Below are 24,878 nucleotides of genomic sequence, written 5' to 3'. Positions count from 1 at the left end.
TTTGAATAAGTGGCTGGTACTCCTAAATAGTGAAAAGCCTCTACCACCTTCCCTTTGTCTTGTACCTTTTTGCCTATTGTTGTTGAATTTTGTGAGGAAATTTTAATTATAGTAGAGAAAAATATCAATATTTGGCGTTTGTCCACTACTTTTACTTTTCACTCCAAAGGTCAGCATTTGGTCATTGTCAACTTGGTTTTTTTATGCTACATGAAACAGGAGTGAAAATTGATACCACTGAATCTATTTTCAATCACTTCTGACTGGTTCTGGTTGTTTATTAATAAAAGGTGAATTTTTCCCCCCATCTTTTTGCTATTTTCTTCATTTCAAGCTACTTAAAAATTTTCCTACTTAAAAATTGGAAGGGCGCCTGGGTGGCTCAGTTGGCTAAGCGTCTGACTCTTGATTTCAGCTCAGGCCACGATCTCAGGGTTGTGAGATGGAGCCCCGTGTCGGGCTCCGCATTGGGCACAGAGCCTGCTTAAGATTCTCTCTCTCTGCCCTTCCCCTACTCTCTCTTGCATGCATGCATGCATGGTCTCGCTCTTAAAAAAAAAAAAAAAAAATCTTCTCCATACTTCATATAATTTGAATTACATCCATACATATTACTATAAAAACAAAAAACACAGCTGCTTAAATCAGTGGACCATCCTCACTTCGTTAGGAGCCACAAGCAGCCATGTTCTCTTGTCTCACATACCATCTTGATCCTTGGTACATGGTGAAGCAACATGATTATTTTGTTACACTTTCCGATATGCATATAACAGGAGAACTTTACCACATAACGTAAAAAAAATGTCAGTAGAGGAACTACATATACCAAACATTGCCTTGTGAGTTTATTATGTTCACCACATGTCGCTCTGTTCAAGATAGAAATGGACATTAATCAGTTTTGCTTTGGGAAAAATAATGTACTCATGGGAGTCCTGTTTGAGGAAGTGATACCTGGATGGAGAAGTCGTTGCAAATAGTGACAAGTGTAAGGAAGGGGAGAGAGCCCTATGAGCCAAGAATTACAGTCTCTAAAAAAAGAAGGGACTTGGAGATTGAGGAAGGCCAGCAGAAGGCCAGTGAGAAGGGTAATTTGGCCAGCAGCCAAGGGCCTCAAAAGAACTAAATGTTTATTTAGGTTTTAAGGTGTTACTTATATTTTGGTTAAAGAAAATTAAATCTGAACACTTATTGAATATTTGTTGAGTTGAATTCACTAAAAGATTTTTTCAAGTTGCCTGGTTCAAATCTGTTAAGCAGAATGCTGCTTGTATTGTGAAAGAACATTGGATTAGGCGTCTGAGGAAAGACGTGGATTTGCGTTTCATCTCTGCCATTTAAACCCACACAGGTGAGAAAATGAAGTGATAATGAATAAGGGAGTGTTCATGAAAAAGTTAACAAAAAAGCAGAAGGTAAATACTAATGCCAACTACAGTAGATGAGGATAAAAACAGTCTTATAATTTCTTTCTCCCCATTCCATGCAGGTAAGAATAGAAGAGGAACTTCACTGAGATTTAATTTACATATAACAAAATGTACTCATTGGAAGCGTAGTATTTGGCAAAGTCTGACAAACATATAGATCCATGTAGTTATCTCATTGATCAAGATTTAGGACATTTCCATTACCCCACAGAGTTCCCTCATGCCTCATCTCCATCCACCCTAGGAAAACACTGATCTGGTTTTTATTCCTATAGATTAGATTCTCCCCCTCTAAAATTTCCTATAAATGAAATTATATAGCAGGTCTTCTCTTATGTGTGGCTTCTTTTACTCAGCATAATGTTTTTTAGATTCATCTATGAGATGATCATCTCATTTTTTTTTTATTAAAAAAAATTTTTTTTACATTTATTTTTGGGAGACAGAGACAGAGCACGAGTGGGGGGAGGGGCAGAGATAGAAGGAGACACAGAATCCGAAGCAGGCTCCAGGCTCTGAGCTGTCAGCACAGAGCCCGATGTGGGGCTCGAACTCACAAACTGTGAGCTCATGACCTGAGCCAAAGTCGGACGCTTAACCTACTGAGCCACCCAGGTGCCCTGTTTGCTCATTTTCTTACCGTTTGTTTCCAGATTGGGGCTAATGTGAATATTTGTGTATAAGTCTTTGTGTAGATAAGTTATTATTTCTCTTTGATAAATACCTGGGAGTGGGATTACTGGGTATATAGTATAAGTACGTGTTTACCATTGTAAGAAACTTTCATTTTTTCTGAAAGGTTGTACTATTTTATATTCCCACCATCAGTGTATGAGAATTCTAGATTTCCCATGTTGTTTAGAACACTTGGTATTGTCAGTCTTTGAATTTTTAACCATTCCAGTGGGTATACAGTGGTATTTCACTGTGATTTTAATTTGTAATGGTCACTGGGGAAGTGACATCAAGTGTCACTTTTGCACTTATTGGTCATTCAGATATCTTCTTTGATGAAATATCTTTTTAAGTCTTTGCCCATTTCTATTGCATTTATTGTATTAGTGAGTTGTATGCATTCTTTAAATATTCTGATATAAGTCCTATGTCAGATCTATGTATTGTGAATATTTTTTTTTTTTTCTCAGTATGTGGCATGGCTTCTTAATTCCTTTTGAAGAACAGGAGGTTTTATTTCTGGTAAAGTCCGGTTACCAATTTATTCTTCCATGGTTGTTGCTTTTTATATCCAACCCAAGCAGGCTTTGCTATTCCTAGATTTTTCTTCTAGAACAGTCCTGTCAAACAAAACCATTATGAGTCACATATATAACTTTAAGATTTAAGTAGCAACATTAAAAAAAAAAGTTGAAGTTAATTTCAATTATATATTCTATTTAAACCAATATGTCCAAAATATTATTTCAACAGGTAATCAATATAAAAATTACTGAGATATTTTATATTCTTATCATAAGTCTTCAAAAGCTAGACTGCAGTTTATACTTATAGCACATTTCAGTTTGGACTAGCCACATTTTAAGTGGTAAATAGCATGGCTAGTGACTACCTTATTGGACAGGACAGTTCTAAAAGTTTTATTGTCTTTGTTTTTTATTTAGGTCTGTGATCTAATTTGATTTTATTTTTGTATATGATGTGAAGTATAAATATAAGCTGGGTTTTTTTCTCCATACAAACCAGTTTTCACACCATTTACCTTTTTCCAGTAGAATTATGTTGTACCTTTGTCCACAATCAATAGATCATATTGTGTGGCTCTATATGAGGACTCCATATACTGTTCCATTTATCCTTATGCCAATACCATCCTGACTTGATTATTGTAGCTTTATAGGCCTTAAAACCAAGTAGTGTAATTCTCCCAACTTTTAACCTCTTTTTCTGTTTTGCTATCCTAGATTCTTTTCATTTCCATATGAAGTTTAGAATCAGCTAGTCAATTTCCACAGCAAAGCCAATTGGGATTTTGCCCATTATAGAAGGTTGAAAGGTGTTCCCCCCCGCCCCCCACCGTGAGATATGCCTATGTCCTAATCCCCCAAACTGAGAATGTTACGTCATTCGGAAAAAAAGGGGTTTTGTAGATGTAGTTAATGATCTTGAGATGAGGTCATCCCAAGTAATTCAGGTGTGTTCTAAATCCAATGGCAAGTGTCTGGTAAGATAGACCTACAGAAGAGAAAACACACAACACACAGAAGATAAGATGACGTGAAAACGGAGGCAGAGGTGGGAGGCCAGATGCCAAGGGTGATGTGGCCAGAAGCCAAGGAAGCCAAGGAAACCAGAGAAGGAAGGAAACAGCCTCCAAAAGCTGGAAGAGGCAAGGAAGGATTCTACTCTAGAGCCACTAGAGGGAGTGAAGCCCCACTGACACGGTGATTTTGTACTTCTGGCCTCCAGGACTGAGAGAGAATAAATTTCTTGTTTTAGCCACAAACTTGTGGTAATTTATTGCAGCAGCTATAGGAAACAAATACGTCCATTATCAACTTGAAGAAGTTTCTTTTCTTTCCTGTTTTTTTTTTTTTTCAAGAATGGGTGTTGGATTTTGTCAAAGGTGTTTTCTGCATCAATTGAAAATATTTTTTCCTGCTATTTTTAAGGTTGTCATATCTATGTAAACACTCTGCTCACATGGTATTGATTTTAGCCCAATCATAGCTGTTACCCCTGGTAACATCTGTTCCTGAAAGTGCTGGGTCCTAACATGCTGTATCAAATTGTAAATATGTCAGCATGAATCTTCTTGCTTTATATTTACTAAAGACATTTTAAGAAGTCATTGAAGAGAGTCTGAAGAATAAGCCTGTATCTCAAAATGCTTACAAAAATAAAACAGATCATGGAATTTATGCTGAGTGCTTCTCTATAACTGGGACCACACTCATAACCCATGGGTCCGGTTTGGCCTTGAGAGATACTTCATTTGGCCTCCACACCATTTCCAAAATTAGGAAATTTTATATTTAAAGGCCAGATACCGAGCTTGTCCTGAATTATAGAGATTTGGCAATAGTGCCCTGAATTCCAACATGGTGGCAATTGGCTTGAGCTGTACAGCATCTGCCCCTTGCACAAAGAATGTTCTTTTCACTTTACTACAATCTCATTCCTCATTGTTTTAAACTTCATAGAGATTGGAGTTTGCAATCTCTGCTCCAGAACCTTTGTTGGGGCACACTGTCATCCAAAGGCACAGGTCACTGACAGAAGGCTTAGGGAAAAGAAGGGTATTACAGTTACCAAGTCAACATACAGATGTTTGAAGAACTTTGTGGGAATAACTTAAAAAAGGATTTTCAGGGGCGCCTGGGTGGCGCAGTCGGTTAAGCGTCCGACTTCAGCCAGGTCACGATCTCGCGGTCCGTGAGTTCGAGCCCCGCGTCGGGCTCTGGGCTGATGGCTCAGAGCCTGGAGCCTGTTTCCGATTCTGTGTCTCCCTCTCTCTCTGCCCCTCCCCCGTTCGTGCTCTGTCTCTCTCTGTCCCAAAAATAAATAAACGTTGAAAAAAAAAATTTTAAAAAAGGATTTTCATACAATTCATTACCAATAAGGGAGTCTGGTTAACTGACTTATGGATAAATACGGCACAAAGAAAACACTAAGAAAATCAAAATTAAAACCCTAAACCACACAAAGTAAAACAGCTCACCTGCAACCAAAGAAAGAAGTACCTTATAATGTAACATAATGTATAATGTAAAATGTAAGAAGTGATGGGAAAGCAAAGAAACCAGAGATTCCACTAATGTGATATATGTCTACAACCTTCCACCCCTCTCCCCACAAGACATACTGAGGAAAAAGATGATCAGACCAAATTTTGAGAATCTTCACAAATGTCCTCCAATTGGGAAAGAAGTCGGTGGCATCCCCATAAAACGTCTAGGAATCTTTATGAGCCACTGTTGGATTTTTGCTGGAAGCAGGAAAGTTCGCCACCTTCTGGGGGTACTATGTTAAACTGGGCAAATGAACTGAAGTTCACAGGCATGGGCTACTCCTTGCCTGGCTTGACGGAGGGCTGGTGAGGATTTAAGGAATTTCAGAAGTGATGGCTGACTTCTCCCAGCAAGCTCTATGCTCCATTTCAAGCTGAGTTCTTCAGTCCCCCATTGCCCCTCCTCTCATCCTTAAACCCTCGGGTGGCAGAAAGGGTAGATAGCAACAACACTCAACCCTAAAACTGAAGCTCAGGTTAGAGAAGACCAACACATCTCAGGCGAAGAGAAAAGTGCACCAGGAATTCATTCCCAGCATATGAGTGCAAATACACGGTCTGGTATCAACTTTTAAGGATAAACAAGATAAGAGATAATGACATAGCTATTATGCAAACATGCTATAACATGGGAGTGGGAAGAAAGGAAAATATCCTGTAAAAGACAAGAAACTAAGGCTGGAAGAAAACATAACTCATGAGCAGAAATTTGTATTCTTTATATGTGTTTCACACTACAGGAAAAAAAAAAAGAATACAGAAAGAACAGCTAAGGAGAGTATAAGATGAGAATGTGATGAAAAGGGAAATTGCATAGCTAAGAAAATTGAGGTTTAAAACCATGATTTTAAAATCCAGTAAACTAGAAAAATAAGTGAACAGAATATTTTGAGAGAATCGGAGTACGTGCAAATCACAAGAAGATGGATGCGGAAGGACAAAAATCAAGTATAAGAACAACTGGTGACTCTGTAGTAAAAAATCCAACCGATGAAAGATAAACTTACTCAGATGTATAATATGAATGGGATGCTATACTAAGAAAAGGAGAATGGAATCCCTAAACTGAAAGATCACACTATATACTGGGAGGGGAATGCTGATAGAGAATAATTGCCACTGAGACATAGCCCAGATAGGGATCTGGTTTTAATGATTAAAAAAAAAAAAATACTCTTCAGGCATTCAAGTAGAAAAATCAGATTACCTCCCAGGGAGAAAATCACAAGGATTCAGATCTCTCCACAAAAATCTGGTGTCAAAAATCAATGAAGCGATTGCCATTTTGTTCTGTTAGGTTTGAAGAAAGGTGTGAATCCAAAATATTTACCCTGCTCAGTTTTTATGTGTAGAGCTAAAAAGCAGATAAAACCTTAAGGTGTTCTATAAACCTTCCTTAAGGAAACTACTTGGAAAAGAGGGCAGGCCATTAAGAAATAAAAATAGGGAATTTAGGAATGCATACATTATGATGAATATTGAATTCGTTCAAATACAGAATTAAGACTGAACATCTGGGAGCATAAGGTGGGCCAATAAGAACTTGTGAATGTTCTAAGAGCCAGTAAGCCAAGAGTAATGCAAGCAGTGGAAACTGGAAGATTGCGATGAAGGTGGGTAGAATTGTAAGATGCGCTTAACCTCTATCTCAAAGCTAGGAGACTGTCTGAAATCTGCAGTGAACTCTTCATGCCTTTCATTTTGCTTCACGTTTATAGGCCTCTTTTAGGAATGTATATCGTGTAGGAAAGAAAGCAACCGCTGGAGATTTGCTTCCGTTTCTTTTTCTTAAATTCAAATAGCACTGAATATTTTTGAATTACTTAAAGCGTACATAGTAGGATTCCAGAACCATACAATCATTTCCGTCTAATCTTTCTGTGCCTTAGGATCCTCATGTGAAAGATGCGAGTAGAAGTGCTTCTCCCAGGGTAGTCACGAGGACTATTTTATTTACCTGCGAAGCGCTTAGAACCGTGCCTGGCTCACAATTAGTGGTCACAGTTAGGCTGCCATTATTTCAACACTGCACGGATAGGAGGTAAGTGAATCCGGCTTAGTGCAGCGTTCTCCTAGCATCTGTCGTGTTTCTCGTTTATGATTTGGCTCGGGGCGGCTCATCCTGGTGGTGACTTAAGTGAACAGTCTTCGATACCGTACGGGGCTTCGGGCTGGTTCGGGTCTACCTGCGCCAGCTCTGCACCTGGGCGACCTTGGCTTAGCCCACACGGATGACTCAATCGGCCAGGCGTCTGGGCGCCTGTCCTCTTCCTCCGCCCAGGCCGCCGACCCCCTGGCTCCCCAGCGGGGCCTCCTCCTGCCACGTGACGCCCCCGCCAGGGGCCCCAGCGCCCTCCTCGCGGACGCGCCGTTCCGGCTCCCGGGCTCCGCCTGTGCGCGGCCTCCTCGGCGCAGCCATCCTCGCGGCTGCCGAGGGCGGCAAAGCCCACGGCATCTGCCATTTGTCATTCAGCCCGTCGGTACCGCCCCGAGCCTTGATTTAGACACGTCTGGGGCGTATTCTGGCCTCACTCTCCTGGCGGACGGACGGACGAACGGACGGGGCGGCTCTCCTCCCAGCCCGGCGGACCGCGGGCCTTGGCGCGCGGGGTGCTTCCCCGGGTCGCCGTCATGGCCGCGGAGGCGGCGCGCCCGAGCTGCCTCGCCTGAGTTCCGGGGGGCTCTTGACCCCGCAGGGTAGGTGGTTGGGGTGCTCGTGGCCCGGCTCGGTGGCGGTGGGGCCCGCTGCGGGCCTGGGGGGCGGCGGGGCGGCGGCATTGCCGCGGAGCGAGGACCGTCCTGGGCTCCGTGCCGCGCTGGGGAGGGTGTGCCGGTGCCGACGCGCCGCGTACGTGACGGGGTCCGGGGCTCCTCGGGACGAAGTGTGAAACTCCGACAAATTGTCACCGGCCAAGCCAAGTTGACTTGAACAAAACATTCTTTCAGCTGGCCGTGTTTAATGCCGCTTTTTGAAGCATTTGTGTATATTTGGTATGCAGTAAATAGACTCGACTTTTGAAACCTGGCACGCTAACCTTGCCAAAAGGCCAAAAAGGAAAAAAAGAAAAGAAAAGAGAAGAAAAAAGTCTCTTAAAAGTAGTAACGTGACTAAACATGAAACGTCTGCATTCGTGTTCATTATGGAAAATGTGATTCGTTTTATCCTTCAGTATTACGGACTCTGTCAGATATACCCTTAAAACTGTTTAAGAGTGGGGGCTCCTAAAAATTTACTACATTAGGATAACTGATAATGCAACTTTGGTTATTTAGTCTCAGCATTAAACTTTAAGGACGGTGGTGGGGATTTTTACTTCTTAATAAATATACTTCTGTAATTTTGACTTTTTTCCCCCAACAAACGTGTTACTTTTATGTTTTAGGAAACCAATAAAAATTAAAAATAGAAGCACTCAGCTTAGGTCCTCCTTCTTCCAGGAATCCTTCCCTAACCCCTCCCTCCCCAGGCAGGATCGGAGGCCCCTCCTGTGAGCTTTCTGGGGCCTCACTGAGGTCCGGGTCCCTTATGTCCTCCCCACCCCCCTGTGTATTAACCCATCAGTCTCGCTCGGAGTCCAGTGGATACATAGCACATGGTAAGTGATTAGTACTGTTTTATGACCGAAGGAAGAGATAAAACGGTCTGATGTTTTAAAGTTTTGGCTCTAAAATTACATAGTGGCATATTTATATACACTCAGATAAAAAAACACTTATTTAAAAGTTAAGGATCTAGAAAAGTTGCCCCTGTCCGATGTCCGTGTTACACATCCTGAACAGTCCCACCCCTAGGTGTTTATCCTCTAGAGCGATGTTTTTCAAAGTTGGAAGCCCATTTTAGTGAGTCGTGAAATCAGTTAAGTGGATAATGATCAGAATTTGTAAAACACGAATTAACACAGAATAGAAAATAACAGACTATGTCTCAGGTCATCTGGTATTTGCTTCATGAAACTCACCCCCCCCCCCTCAGTTTTATACACACACAGATGTGTGTCATGATGTAAAACGTCATTCCTTAGTATGAGTCATGGTCAAAAAAGTTTGAAAGCCACTGCCCTAGATAAATTTTCATACATATACACAAGCAGACATGTATGAGGTTTACTATGGTGTTATTTGTAATACTCCAAAGCTGGATGCCTTGTTTATCTGAAGGAGAACAGTAAATTATATTCATAAAATGGAACCTACCCAGAACAGTGGTGAATGAAGTAGTTTTGTGTTTCAACATAAATGTGTCTCAATAATGTTGAGCCAACCAAAAAAAAAAAAAAAAAAAAAAAAAAAAGCAGACAAAAAAACCCTCAGGTTGTTGAAGAGGGTATCATTCAGTATTCTATGAGAAATTCAGAACCTGGTGAAATAAAGCTGTTGTTTAGAGATTCATATATAGGCATGAAAAGTAAGGAGTAGTTGTGAATAAATTGATACCCTAAAAGTGAAGCTGGTGGTTTTCTCCTGGGGGGATCAAGGCGGAAGGGGCGGAGTGGGGGGGATTGAGAAGGGACATACTGAGGACTTTTGGATGCTGGACATGCTTTATCTCCTGACCTGGGCAATGGTTACATCAGTGTTTGCTTTATTACTCTTTGTTAAATGATATATGTAATGTCTTCGTATTACAAAGTATCCCCCCAAATCTATTAAAATATGGGTGTTGTGAAATGAAGCCTGAATCCAGGGCTCTAGTCTATTCATATTTCCTAGCTTTTCTTTAAAAAGAGAAAAGTTGTGATCAGGGATAGGTATCTAGGGAATTTACACAATATCCGTAATGTTTTATTTCATAACTTGTAGGGTGGATACGTCCATGTTCATTGAATTGTTTATATGCTTTTATATTTAATCTTTTTAAATAGAAGAAAAATAAAATTCATAGATAACATTTTGAACATTTGGTGTGTTTGCTTTCCAAAAAGTGACTGTTATGTATTTTTTTATAAAATTGAAATTATATTTTATACAGTAACATAAGCTAAAATCAAGTTCTTTTATGAAAAATTTAAATACTAAAAAGTATGTAAAAAACCTAACGGACCTTCACGGACCCTCATCGAGGATTTTTAAATGTTAACATGCTGTCCTGTGCACTTCAACAGTTTCAATTCCTCCGTCACTTTAGGCCACATTCCAAGTGCTCAATAGTTACATATGACTAGTGGCTATTATATTATATTTTACTGTATTATTTTATATTATACTGTATTATATTATATAACAAAACACTTCCATCATTGCAGCAATTTCTGTTGGAAAACATTGTTCAAGGTGCAAATCCTTTGTTGGTTATGTAAACCGCAGACAATCTTTTCTTTGTGTTTTCGTGTCTTAAGATATTCTCCTCCATTAGGGAAATGTACTTAGAAGTTTTTTCTAAGTTTTAAAGTTTCTGTTCTTTTACACAATTAGTTCTTTAACTTACCTGCCTTGTAGCTGTATAGATATGTATTTTTTAAATTTATGTTGTGAGATCAGGACGAATTCATTCTCTTTTTTCTGTGTGGAGTGGCAGTGAACCCCACACCAGTACCAGCTCTATCATGTACATCTTCCCAGATATGCTTGGACTCATTTCTGGGCTCTTCACTCTGGTCATGGATTTGTCTCCACGAATACTACACATTTTTTTATTTACTGTTGCTTTCTACGTAGTCTATTTTTTCAATTCTAAGAATTAAAAATTTTTTCATTAGGATTTTTTTTCCCTTCCCCATGAGTTTTTTAGAAGTATTCTCTAGTTCTAAATGTGGAAGGTTTTGTGAGTTATCCTTTTGTTATTGATATCTAACTTGCACTGTAGTCCGCAAATGAGGGCTCTATGTTACCCATTCTTTGAAATTTGAGAATTGCTTTGTGGCCTCATGGTTAGTTTTTCAACTGCGCCTTGAATGATTGAGAAGAATATGTACTCAGACTTTTGGGGCAAGGTAGGTATAAAAACATAAATACACACGTGCGCACACACACACATGTGTCTTAGATCAAGCACAAGAATTGTGATGTTCAAATCATTTTAACCTTACTAGTTTTTTGGTTTGTTTGATCTATCAACGACTGAGATAGGTGTAATAAAAAGATCACAGTAAAATAATGAATTTTCTCATTTCTTCTTGTAATTCTGTCACTTTGTAAAAGTTGAAAGTACAGTATATACGAGTTTGGAATTGCTGTATTTTGAAATCTGTAGATTGGACCTTTTGTCATTCTACAGTGATGCCCTATGCCTCCCCACCAAATGCCTATTACCTTAAAATCAATTTTTAGAATACTCTAGTTACACCTTTTCAGTTAACATTTGTTTAGAAGATCTCTTTAGCACAGATGAAATCTGATTTTTTTTTCCCTGTTCTGCTCTGACAATCTTTGTCTTTTAATGGAGCTCTCAGTCCAATTAGATAAAGTATAATTAATGATATATTTAGGATTAAAGCTAACATTCTGTTTTATGGTTGTTTTTATTGTTTTCTTTGTGGATTTTTTTCTCTTTGCCACCTTTTGGATTTTTTCATACTCTGTTTTCTTCTTTTAACTAGTATGAAAAGGTTTTATTTCTTTTAGTAGTTTAAAAATTTTTAATGTACAGCTTAATCTAAAGTTTATTAATTCTACTTGCAAATAATTCAAGAAACCTAGGTTGCTTTGACACCAGTTAATTACATGTTCTCATCTGGAGTTTTAGTTAACACCTTGTTTTTTTTCCTTCTATAAATTCGACATCGTGATTTTTTTTCTTTTTATGCATCCTTTGTCATTCCTTCTTGCATCTCACATCTTTCTTTGTCAAATATGTTTCAGAAGCTTGTTTATTAAAGGAATGTTGACAGTGAACTTTATCTGAAAATATCTTTTACACTTTTGAATGATGGATTTGTCTGGTATGCAGTTCCAGGTTGACAGTTTCTTTCTCAGTCTTTTGGACGTATCATTTCATTGACTTCTGCTTTCAATGTTACCATTAGTTCTAATAACTTATTTGTTGTTAATCTTTGTTTTTGTTTTTTTGTTTGTTTTTGGGTTTTTTTTTTTTGCCTACTTTAAGATCTTTTATCTTGTGGTCTACAGTTTTATGACAGTGTATCTAGGTGTGGACATTTCGTTTATCCTGGATTGATAGTTCCCTGTCTCTAAGGTTGGGCTTTCATCAGTTCCCAAAAGTTTCTTCTTTTTTCTTTCCGTGTAGTTTTCCCTCCATTTTTTTTTCCTATTCTTTCTTTCAAGACTCTGCTTACACTTTGGTTAGACTTGCTCAGTCTATCCATTTCTTTTAATCTATCTTTTATATATATTATATATTTCTTGTTCATGTTGAATTCTAGATAATTTCTTCAGGTCTTTATTTTGACTTTTGTCCAGTTTTGTTTTGTCCAAGATGAGCTATAATTTATGTATAGTAAAAGCACAAAAATAAAGTGTATGGCTTTACGAAATTTACATATGTGTATGCCTGTATGATCACCACTCAGATAAAGATAGAACACATTTTCATCCCTGTAAAAGTTCCCTCCTGTGTCTTCCACACAGTGGAGCCACTCCTCTCCATCAGTCAACTCCTGTCCTGACTTCTATCACTATGAATTATTTTCAGGTGTTCTTGAACTTCATATAAATGGAATCCTATAATGTTTGTGTGTGTTTCCTTTTGTTCACAGGATATTTTTGACATTTGTCCAGGTTGCATGTATAGGTAATTTTTTGTTGTTGGCTTTATAGCAAAGGGTGGTAAACTATGACCTGTGGGCCAACAACATATTTTGGTATACAAAATTTTGTTGAACATAAATATGTCCATGTATCAGGGTTGAGTAGTTAAAACAGAGACCGTATGACTTACGAAGACTAAACTATTTACTGTTTAGCCCTTTGCAGAAAAAGTTTGGTGACCCCTCTTCCATAGTATTGCATTATGCGTGTGGGACTGCAGTTCATTTATCTATTCTTTTGTTGATGACCATTTGATTTGTTTTCAGTTTTTGGTCATTCTAAGTCCCATTTCTGCAGATGTTCTTGAAATTGCTGCTGGCAGACATATATTCCTATTTTATGGATATATACCAAAGTGCTAAATTGATGGTTTTAGGGTAAGTTGATTGCATTCCCATGAATATTAATAATGTTGAACTATCTTTTTATATTTATCGGCCATTGAGATTTCTTTTGTGAAGTGCTATTCAAATCTTTTGCCTACTTTTTTAGTGGGTTATCTTTTGTTCATGATTTTAGTTCTTTATATATTCTGGATGAGAAATCTTTATCATGTATATGTTTGCAAGTATTTTCTACCTGTCTAAAGTTTGCATACTTATTCTTTTAATTGTTGCCTTTGGATGAGCAGACTTAACTGTTATGAAGTCTAGTGATGTTTCTTGTACCCTTCCCACAGATTTTTTTTTTTTTTTTTTTTTTTTACCCATGCTCATTTTTGCCTACCCTCAAGGTCCTAAATACATTTTCCTGTGATTTCCTCCAGAAACTATAGTTCAGTCCTCACAGTTGGGTCTTTGATTTATCGCCAGTTGATTTTTGTGTATGGTATGAGATGAGGAATATCAAGGTTTCCCATATGGACATTCAATTGCTCTACGCATTTATTGAAAAACCCTCTCATGGGACACCTGAGTGACTCAGTTGGTTAAGCATCCAACTCTCAATTTCAGCTCAGGTCATGATCCCAGGGATGTGGGATTGAGCCCTGGCTTGTGTTGGGCTCTATGCTGAGCATGGAGCCTGCTTAAGATTCCCCCCACCCCTACCCCCCACCATCCCCTGCTTAATGCTCTGTCTCTCTCTCTCTCAACAAAAAACAAAATACCTTTCTTTTTCCATTGACTTGCAGTCATCCCTTTGTTGTAAATGAATGATCATAGGGGTGCCTGGGTGGTTCAATCAGTTGAGTGTCCCACTCTTGATTTTGGCTCTGGTCATGATCTCAGGGTCCCAGCATGGAGTGTGGAGCTTGCTTAAGATTCTCTATTTCCCTCTCCCTCTGCCCCCTCCCCTGCTTCTGTTCTCTCTCCCCAAAAGTAAATTAACTAATTAAATTCAAAAATAAAAAAAATGAATGATCATACATTTGGATGTGTTTTTGAACTCTGTTCTGTTCTATTTGGGCTATATCAGTTCTTCTGTCAGTATCATACTTTCTTAATTATTGTAGTTTATAGTAAGTCTTGACGTAAAGTGGTGTAAACCCTCCACAATTTTTTTTCTTTTTAAGGATTTTTTGGATATTTAAGTGTTATTCATTTCTCTATAAATTTTGGAATCAGCTTGTCAACATCTATTTAAAAAAAAAAAAAGGCTACCAGACTTTTGACTGGGATTGCATTGCCTCTACAGAATAATTTTAGAAGAATGACGTCTTAAGGGAATCTTCCAATATATGAACATGGTATATCTCTCTATTGAATAAGTTTTTCAGTTACTCTTAGCATTGTCTTGTTTTTTTAGTGTAAGGGACTTATATATTATTAAACTTAATTTCTAGGCGTTTGAGGTTTTTTTGGATGCTGTTGTAAATGGTCTCTTTTTTCAATTTTGTTTCTGGTCCTCTTGCTAGTATCTAGAAATACAGTTGATTTCTGTGTTTTGAGCTTGTATTCTATAATTTCACTAAATGCACTTTTCAGTTCTGGTAGTTTCTAGGTTGTTGGAGATTTCCTAAATGCACAATCATGTCATCTGCAAAAAAAGAAAAAGTTTCACTTTGCCTTCTTTTTTTTTCTGTTTTTGTTTTTGTTTTAATTTATTTTGAGAGAGAGAGAGCATGCAAGCAGGGCAGGGGCAGAGAGAGAGGGAGAGAGAGAATCCCAAAGAGGTTCCATCCACAGTGCCAGTGCAAAGCCTGACTTGGGGCTTGAATTCATAAACTGTGAGACCATGACCTGAGGCAAAACTAAGAGTTGGATGCTTAACCAACTGAGCCACCCAGGCTCCTCTAACTTTGTCTTTCTAATCTCTATTACTTTTTTATTTTTCTTGCCTTATTGCACTGGCTAGGAATAGCAGAATAGTATTTAACAAAAGTGTTAAAATAGCCTTGGGGCTCCTGAGTGGTTCAGTTGATTAAGCATCTGACTCTTGATTTTGGCTCAGGTCATGATCTCACAGTCATAATAAGACTGAGCTCTGAGTCAGCCTCCATGCCCAGCATGGAGCTTAAGATTCTCTCTTTCCCTCTGTCCCTGCCCCACTCATGCTCACTCTCGCTCTCTGTCTCTCTCAAAAAACAACAACAACAACAAAAGTACCCTTGCTTTCCCCTGATCTTAAAGGAGGATACCTCAATTCTTCACTATTAAGGTTATGACACTAAAGGGGTGCCTGGGTGGCTCAGTTGGTGAAACGTCGACTCTTGATTTTGGGTCAGGTCATGGTCTTGCAGTTTGTGAGTTCGAGCCCTGCATCAGGCTCTACAACACTGAAGATGCAGAGTCTGCTTGGGATTCTCTCCCCTTCCCTCTCTCTCCCCCACCCTCTTTGCCCCTCACCACCCCTCACCTGCTCTCTCCCCCCCTCTCTCTTGCACATGTGCACACACACGCTGTCTCAAAATAAATTTTAAAAGATATTTAGTATACTTTTTTTTTTATAGATGCCTTTTACCAGATTGAGGAAACTTTCTTTTATTCCTGGTTTACTGACCTTTGTTTTCACAAATGGGTATTGAACTTTTAAATCTTTTATTTATAAAATGCTTTTAGATTTATAGAATATTTGCAAAGACAGTATAGAGTGTTCCTGTATACCCTTCACCTAGCTTCCTCTAATGTTAACGTCTTACATAACCATGATACATTTACCAAAGTTAAGAAATTAACATTGGTGCAATACTGTTAACTGAATGACATATTTTATTCAGATTTCCCCAGTTTTTCCACCAGTGTCCTTTTTCTGTTCCATGATCTGATCCATATACCACATGGCATTTAGTTATCAAGTCTTTCTAGTCTGCTCCAATCTGTGAAAACATTTTAGTCTTTCAGACATTGCCACTTTTGTATTTTATACAGTGTCCCTCATTTTGGGTTTGTCCAGTGTAGTCTCACAATTGGACTAAGGTTATGGACTTTGGGGAAAGAATACCAGAGGAATGTTGTGCTCTTTTTTGCATCATATCTGGGGGCACAGGATCTCCACATCAACATGTTAATCACATAGTTTAGGCAGTGTTTGCCAGGTTTCTCCATTGTAACACATTACTACTTTTCACTTCTTATACTTTATTTTGTTTAAGGAAGTCTGCACTCAAAGGGATGAGAGGGGAAAGTATCAAATGATTTGTGGATATGTTAAAACTACCATGGTAATTAATAAATGTTTTGAAGTTGTGCAAATGTGCTATTTCTCAAAGTGTAGCCCACTAATTTTAGCATTCAACTGATCTTGCCTGCAGCAGTTATTATTGTGGTATTCTAATGATGATTTTCCATTTCCTTCCTTCTTTCTTTTTAAATGTTTGTTTTGAGAGAGAGCAAGCACACACACAAGCAGGGGAGGGGCAGAGGGAGAGAGAAAACCCCAAGTAGGCCCCACACTGTCAGCACAGAGCCCCATGCGGGGCTTGATCTTACAAATGATAGATTATGACCTCCACCAAAATCAAGAGTCAGATGCTCAACCAAACTGAGCCACCCAGGGGCCCCTCCATTTCTTTCGTTCTTTCTACACTTATTAACTGGCATTTTCTGACTCTGGAGCTAGACTGCCTGGGTTCAAGTCCTAGTTCTGCCTCTCCCTTTTTATATAGTGTAATCTTTGACAGTTACTTCTCTATATTTGGATTTTCTCACTATACGGTGTGGATAACAAGTGTCTACCATAGAAGGTTGTGGAGAGGATTAAGAGAGCTAATACACAGAAAGGGCTAACAATTATGCTTAGCCCCTAGGAAGCACCCATTTCTTTGTTCCTTAATGTGGTAGGTTATTCTCATTTTAATTATTTTAACAATTATATAAATTATTAAATTGTCATGTACTGTTGGGTAAATCTTACATATATTTATGTGATCTGGATTAACTTTTTAAATTTTTTTCATGTAATATTCATGAGTCATAGTGGCTTTTTTTTTTTTTTTTTTTTTTTTCCATGGCAAAAGACAATGAATGATAGAGTCCTTAAAAAAAAATTACACAAGAGCTTAGCAACTGAAGTGGCAATATTCCCAACTTTCTAGAGTGATTTATATCAGAGTCTTCTGTAGAGACAGAGATAGCTCTTGCAAATGAGTCTTTTAAAATATTGAACTGAGCAAATTCGAAACTTGGCATGTATTGTAAAAGAATGGTCACTCAACAGGAAGGAAAAAATGATTATAGCCCTTTTGCATGTTTCACCATGAACACTGTATTATTGTAGAGGTTTCAATATTTGGAATTTTTTAAATGATTCATTTGCTAGCAGTATGTATGGGCACTTTCTATGTGCCTGGAAATATGTTTTGCTGCTTTTGGATACTTCTTTGCTCTTATAAGCCAGTCAGTCATTTAAAAGTTGAAGGCAAGCCTACTTGAATATTCAGGGAAACTCAATGTTCGTTTTTTTAAAGTTCATAAAATTGAACTCTAATATTTTTCCTGGTCCCCCCCCCCCCCGCCCCTTTCCTGTCAGCATCTTGAGTTAGGCCCTTATCATTCTATGCTATTTTTCCCTGTATTGAGATTTTCCTTCCCTTCCTTTCCTGTACAGTGACCACTGGGGTTGGTTCCTGAAAAGAACCCTTCTGTGACATTCCAGGACTTGAGAAAACAGGTCCTTGACTTCTTAGCCTGACTGGTCCTTTTCTGTCTAGTCCCAGCTTGCTTTCCTAGCCTTGTAGTCTTTCTCCTTAGATTTAGTCCAGTGGCACAGTTAGTCATTAGTTAGTCAACTAATTAGAACCTGAAGTCACTGTATTGTTTTTGAGGCTATGCTTTTTTTATTCATGCCATTTCCTCTGCTTTAAGTGGATTTTCCAAAAATTTTCCAGGCTCTGTTGAGAGGATACTCACTCCACAATCCTCCTAGCTAGATAGGAACCCTGTAATTTGTAATCTATAGCCCTTGTTAAATTCTTACCTTTCATCACCAATCTTTATATCTAAATGTCATTTCCAGTTGGTCGGGTTCTTAGAGATAGAGTTCCAGTACCTACCATGATACTTTGCATACAAAGAGCTATTGCTAAATAGCTACCACTCTTAAATACCTACTATAATTGTGCTACAATTTTGCAAAGTAAGTATTATTGTCTCTGTTTTAAATTGTGAAGAAACTCAGTATCAAAGAGATTAAGAAACTTGCCCAATGCTGTATAGTTAGTAAGTGGCAAAACTGGTTTGTCTGATTCAAAAGCTCTTGCTATTTCTTTTATGACATACTACCTTGGTACTAAAAATAGTTAAAATTATTAAATAGGTGTATTTATGGAAAAACACTACTAAAATTGCTTCACATAGATTGCCAATATGCTACGTAGAGTCTTCACTTCAGTAACTAAGGTAGCTGCTGTGGACTACCTGATACACTCCTACTTTCTTCAGATTTTTCTTCTAAGTTTTTATTGATACTAATGGATAAGGTTGATTTTGACTTTTTTGGGAGTCAGTGAAACAGAGACCTAAGCACAATTTGCTTGGTCTTTGTTTTTAAGTAGATAGTTTTGCATTTGCCTAATAACATTTACTAGGCAACTGATAAGGTAAAAATAGTCTGGTTATCTTTTATGAAGTACTTTTTCTCTTTGTACTGAGGTATTAAATACATAGGGGTAAAGCATAGAAAGCATGTCCATCTTAAATAATACAGCTTGGTGAATTTTCTGTATGTATACCTGTATAGCCACTAGATCAAGAAAGACCATATTACATCCATCCAGAAAGAGAAAATTTCCATGCTCCTCCCACCTAGTACCTCCCCTAGAGGTACTGATTTCCATTTCTACAGATTAGTTTTGTCTATTGTTGGACTGTAAGGGTAGCCAGATAATATGCATTCCTTTGTCTGACTTCTTTCATAATAGCCTATTTTTTGAAATTCATCCATATTAATGCATGTGTATATATTTTTTCTCATATTTTTCTAAAACATTCCATTGTATCAACATACCATAGTATATTCATTCTGTTAATAGATGTTTGGGTTATCTTCTAATTTTGGCTACTACAAATAAAACTGCTATGGGCACAGGGCCAGTACAGGTCGAGTGGACATGGCATGCCAACAGGTGCCATGGTAAGGGGCTCAGCAGCCATGCTGTTTTTGACCATGATGTTAGGGAAGCCCTGCGTGGGTAGGGACATGGAGACGTACCTGCTCAAGGTGTGGGCATGGTTGTGGGGGCCACATGCCATTGGCTGGGCGTTTGTGACCCCAGCTGGGACAGGAGACAACCTACGGAAGAAGAACCTAGAATCTGGAGAATGGTCATCTGGGCTGGACCACTACAAAGCCAAGGCCATGTGACCCATCTTCCTCATCAGGCATTCCCACAATCATGTGAATGCCTCCCTGGAAAAGACCGCACACTAACGTCCCTGGGTCATGAACAAGCTGAACTAACTAACTGGGCTCCAACTTGCAAGCTTGGGGTTGAAGTTTAATAAAATTGTCCATTTGTCCATGACCCATGCAAAAGAAACCACCAATATGGTAAGCAAATATCTGCCAGGCATCTGCAAGGTCAGCACAGACCTACTAAGGGAAGACCCCCATCAAGCCCGACCTGCCTGTGTTCCACTGGAACACAGTGTATTACAAAGATAGAGCCCGGATCAAGACCGCCTTCCAGAACTACAACCACTGGGCAGACGCCAAGCAGCAGGAAGACAGTTAGGAGATCTTCATCTGCCGTGCCAACATCGTCTGCTACATGGTACTGGGCAGGGTAGTTCCCTCCAGAAGGCTGGCTCCACTTCTTTCTCAGCAATGGCAGCATCGCCCACCTGGTAGTCCTGCCTGATGGCCAGTGCTACTCAGGACCTTCAGGGACACAGGGTTCATGCCTCTGGATGAGATCTCCTGCTCCTGAGGACTTGCTCTTCTTCACCCCCAGCCTGGCTCCAGCGGGTGCCACCAAAAGCACAGCTCCTTCCTGTCTTCTGTCCACAGGCTGCACAGCACAGTTACACTGCATTTCTCAAGGAGGAGAATGAAAAATATGAACACCTAAAGAATCTAAAATGTGGCATTTCAGTCCATACTTCAGGCCCAGGATGGAAAAAGGAGTCATTCTGAGCAGAGCATCCTGATTGCTATCTTGGGATTTTTTGCGTTGTCTACCAGGAGGAGGCCTCACCAACGCTGTCTGTGGGGACCACGGGCAGTCCTCATGGGGGCCTTTGGTCATGACCACAGTTGGCCATGTAAGCCCCTTGAGGCTTGTCAGCAACGCCCATCAGGCACGAGGGGCTCTGAGGAAGAGGGGCTGCCAGTGCTTCTATTCAGAACTTCTTGTTATACATTCTTCTCATTTCTTAAAACCTTTTTGTCACTTCAATATTTGTCAACTAAAGATTCTCTTCATCTGGGCTCTTGCTTTGATAACCAGTTTCTCAGTCCAGAGTCCTGTACCTCTGATGCTGTTGGATCTGGACTCAACTGGGGCCTTAGGCCTTTTCCTGCACCCACGAGCACCTTGGCAGGTGAGGGAGGTGACTGGATGGTGATAGTACCATGCAGGTCCTGCTTCAATAAAATACTTGACAGCTCAGTCTGCCTCTGGCTGTTAATCCTTTATGCTTGCAGGTTAAACTATTTAGACATGATGTGTCCATCCCAAATATTCTGTTAACTTAGGAGAAACTATAATTTCTATAAAGTGGTCATGAACATTTTCTGCACAATCAGTGCAACTAATTGGGACATTTGATCCATTTCTCTGTCAACTTTGGAATTAACTACAGAATAAAATTTTACTGAGAAAAAAAAAGCTGCCATGAATAGTCATACACGATCTTTTAGTGACATTTGCAGTGTTTTGTTTGGGAATATATCTAAAACTAGGATTTTAAAGTCATGGGGTAGCCATGTGTTTAGTTTCAATAAATTCTGCCAGGTCAACCATCGGTGAGTGAGTAAATCTAAGAGTTGTAACAGTTCCATATTTTCAGCAGGACTTGGTATTGTTCCTTTTCATTTTAAGCCCTCTGGTGGATGTGAGGTGGTATCTCATCGTTTTCTTTTCCATTCCCTCATTGTTAATAATGTCGAGCACCCTTTCAAATGTTTCAGATAATTTGGATTCCTTTTTTTAGGCAGTACTTTTTCATGTCTTCTGCATATTTTTATTGGGTTGTTTGTCATCTTATTGATTTGTAGGAATTCCTTATATTCTGGATAAGAGTCCTTTGTTGAATATGTGTATTACACATAGCTTCTCAGTCTGTGACTTTATTGTTTTCTCTCTTAATGATGTCTTTTGACAAGCAGAATTTCTTAAATCCAGTTTATAATTTTTTTGAATACTATGTTTTGTGTCCTGTTTAAGAAATCTTTGCCTACTCCACAGTCATGAAGATACTAATTATCCTTCACATTTAGATCTGTGTTCCATTCTGTGATTTATCTCAATAGTTTTTGTATGATGTGAGATAAGAATCTAGATTACTTTTTGTTTTTCATTATAGAAATCCACGTGCTCTAGAATCCTTTTTTGAAAAGAATTTCCTTTCCTTCATTGAATTGCAGTGGTGAAAACCTAGTTTCCATCCACTTGTGTGGGTCCATTTCTAAACTGTTTTTTACCATTGTTCTTTTTGTCTGCCTCATGGTTAAAGATGGCTGGCTAAGCTCTATCATGTCAGTATTCCAGCCAAGAAGGAGGGGAAAATAAGAGTATGCTCCTTCTCAGAGTATGCTACTTTCAGAATTTGCATGTAACAGTTAAAATGCCTACATCTTGTTTGTCAGTAATATGACAACTCTTATCTTCAAGGAACATTGGGAAATGTCCTTATTCTGGGTGCCCTTGTGTCCTTTTAAAATTCAGAGATTATATCACAAAGGAAGAGGGAAGGAATGGATATCAGGAAACATTTGTAGTCTTTGCCGTAACTTCTGTTTGGAGCACTTTGTGGGTGCGTTTAATAAACATTTTATTTGATTACCTACCCCTCATAGGAACCTCATAAGCGTGCAGATGTCACAGCCCTGTGATAGAAAACTCTCCCAGAACTACTTAACAAGAAGTGTACCGAGTAGTAATAGAATCAGCTGCTTTCTAGTGAGACACATGTCCATGTCTTGTTAAAGTTCATCTCAAATCACCCAGTATTTCTTTATATGGTATTGGTGCCATCAAAACAGCTGGAAGGGAATAAAAGCCTAAATCAGGAAAGTCTAAAGAAAGAGATGGCTTAGTAGGTCTGATAATAGTGTGGACTATGGTGGGAGGGAGATCAGTGAAACATCTGTGGGTCTTCTAAATGTCCCCTTATACTTTACATTTTGGAAAAGAAAATGTAGAGGTCTAGGTTCCAGTTTTGTTTTGATTTTCTTGTTGGCTGCCATTAATGCAGTTAGTTGGTATAGATTTTTCATTTCAAAGGATTTATTTAGTATTTCTAGACCTTGAAACAAAAGGTCTCTGATGGTTTGGGCCAGCCCAGTGTTAAATGTCCTTCCCTTTTCATGTCCTTCCCTGGCAGAGATACTTGGAAATATCCAAGAAGGGTAGATGTGTTAGTCTGCTTGACTAGTCTGCCATAACAAAATGGTACAGACTGGGTTGGATTAAACAACAGATTTACTTACAGTTCTGGAGTCTAGAAGTCCAAGATCAAAGTGCCAGCAATTTTGTTTTCTGGTAAGGCTTCTTTTCCTGGCTTATAGATTGCCGCCGCCTTGCTGTGTCATCACACAGCCTCTCCTCTGTCATGTGTGGAGAGAGGGTAGTCTCTGATGTCTCTTTCTCTTCTTGTAAGGACACAAGTTCCATTCTTATTCAATCTTAGTTACTTCCTTTTTAAAGGCCCTGTCACCAAATACAATCATGTTGAAGATGAGGGCTTCAATATAAGAATTTTGGAGGGACACAGTTCAACCTATAACGTTATGCTCTCTAGCCCCCTTAAATTGATGTCCTTCTTGCATGCAAAATACATTCATCCCATCTCAACAGGTCCAAGAGTCTTAACCCGTCCCAGCATCAACTCAGAATTCTACATTCCAAAGTCTTACCTGAATATCATAGGGCACCTGGCTGGTTCAGTCAGTAGAGCCTGTGACTCTTGATCTTGGGGTCGTAAGTTTGAGCCCCACATTGGGTGTGGAGCCTACTTAAAAATCCTCTAAATTAGGTATGTATGAGACTCAAGGTATGATTCATCTTGAAGCAGAATCCCTCTCCAGCAGTGAACCTGTGAAAGTAAACTGGTTAGGTGGTTCCGAAATACAGTGGTGGGATGGAAATAGGATAGTTATTCACATTCCAAAAGGGAGAAAGCAGAAAGGTGACAGGAATGTTGGACCCCAAAGAAGACTAACATCTAGCCAGGCAAACTCTATTTGATTTTAAGGCTTAAGAATAATCCTCTTTGGCTGCGAGATCTGCCCTCTGGCCTGGTAGCCCTAGGCAATGGCTCCACCCCTAAGGCACTGGGTGGGGGCAGCCTGACCCACCGAAACCAGGGATGGGAGCACCACCCTCTGAAACGAAGGGAGGAAGCAGCCTTTCTCTCTGTAGTGGGAGTAGAAGTGAGGATGTCTAAACTGCCCTGGGGTTCTTTCCTTTTCATGAGAAATAAAACATGTTTGCAGCCAAATAGTTCAATGTATAGTCCTGTTCAATCTCAGAAGTCCAAAAGCCTTCCTTTATTTCATCCTAACTGTATTCTGTTTGGGCCAAACTGTCTGTGTCTCTGTTGGTTAATCCCATCTCTATTCCTGGTTTCTGTTGATTAGGCTGACTAATAATTCCAAGGATAATCTCCTCATGGAGCTATTGTCCAGCCACACCCTTGGTGTTTTCTCCTGGACATACTTTCTCATTTTTTGCAATATGGATAGGCTGAGAATTTTTCCAGATCTTCAAGTTTTCTCTTTCTCTCTCTCTCTTTCACTTAATGATTCCTTCAATTTATCTCTCTTCTTGCATTCTACTAAAGCAATAAGGATAACCCAGGCCACACTCTATACTTTGATTAGATATCTCTTCAGCTAAGGGACACCTGAATTAGGTCATGATGTCACGGATTCGTGAGTTTGGGCTCTACACTGATAGTGTGGAGGGTGCTTGGGGTTGTCTCTCTCCCCCTCTCTCTACCCCTCTCGCACTCACTTGCTCTCTCTTTCAAATAAACTTAAAAGAAAAATCTCTTTAGCTAAACATCCGTGACTTACAAGCTCTTCCTTCCACTGAACCCTAGAACACAATTCAGCTGGTTCTTTACCAGTTTATAGGCAGGATCATCTTTTCTCTATTTCCAATAGCACATTCTCATTTACATCTGAGTTCTCACCAGTCACCTTTGACTTCCTATTTCTTCAAGGCTTTTTCTAGAATGCACCTCAAAACTCATCCAGCCTCTACTCAGTTCCAAAGCTGCTTCCACATTTTTAGGCATTTGTTACAGCAGCATTCCATTTCACGGTACCAAACATGTATCTGTAGTTTGGACTGCTATAGCAGAACGCCATACTGGGTGGCTTAAACAACACAAGGGTGTTTTCTCACAGTTCTGGAAACTAGAAGTCCAAGATCAAAGTGCCAGCAAATTCAG

General features: G+C 39.3%; 1 pseudogene; it reads left to right on the top strand.

The window, feature by feature from the left end:
* The first annotated feature begins 17,485 nt into the window (after positions 1 to 17,485).
* LOC115514480 lies at positions 17,486 to 24,359 on the top strand (annotated as a pseudogene).
* Positions 24,360 to 24,878: the final 519 nt, after the last annotated feature.

This window comes from Lynx canadensis, chromosome B2 (genome assembly GCF_007474595.2).
Source record: "Lynx canadensis isolate LIC74 chromosome B2, mLynCan4.pri.v2, whole genome shotgun sequence".
Classification (NCBI taxonomy): Eukaryota; Metazoa; Chordata; class Mammalia; order Carnivora; family Felidae; genus Lynx; species Lynx canadensis.
This window is presented reverse-complemented; position numbering and strand designations above follow the sequence as displayed.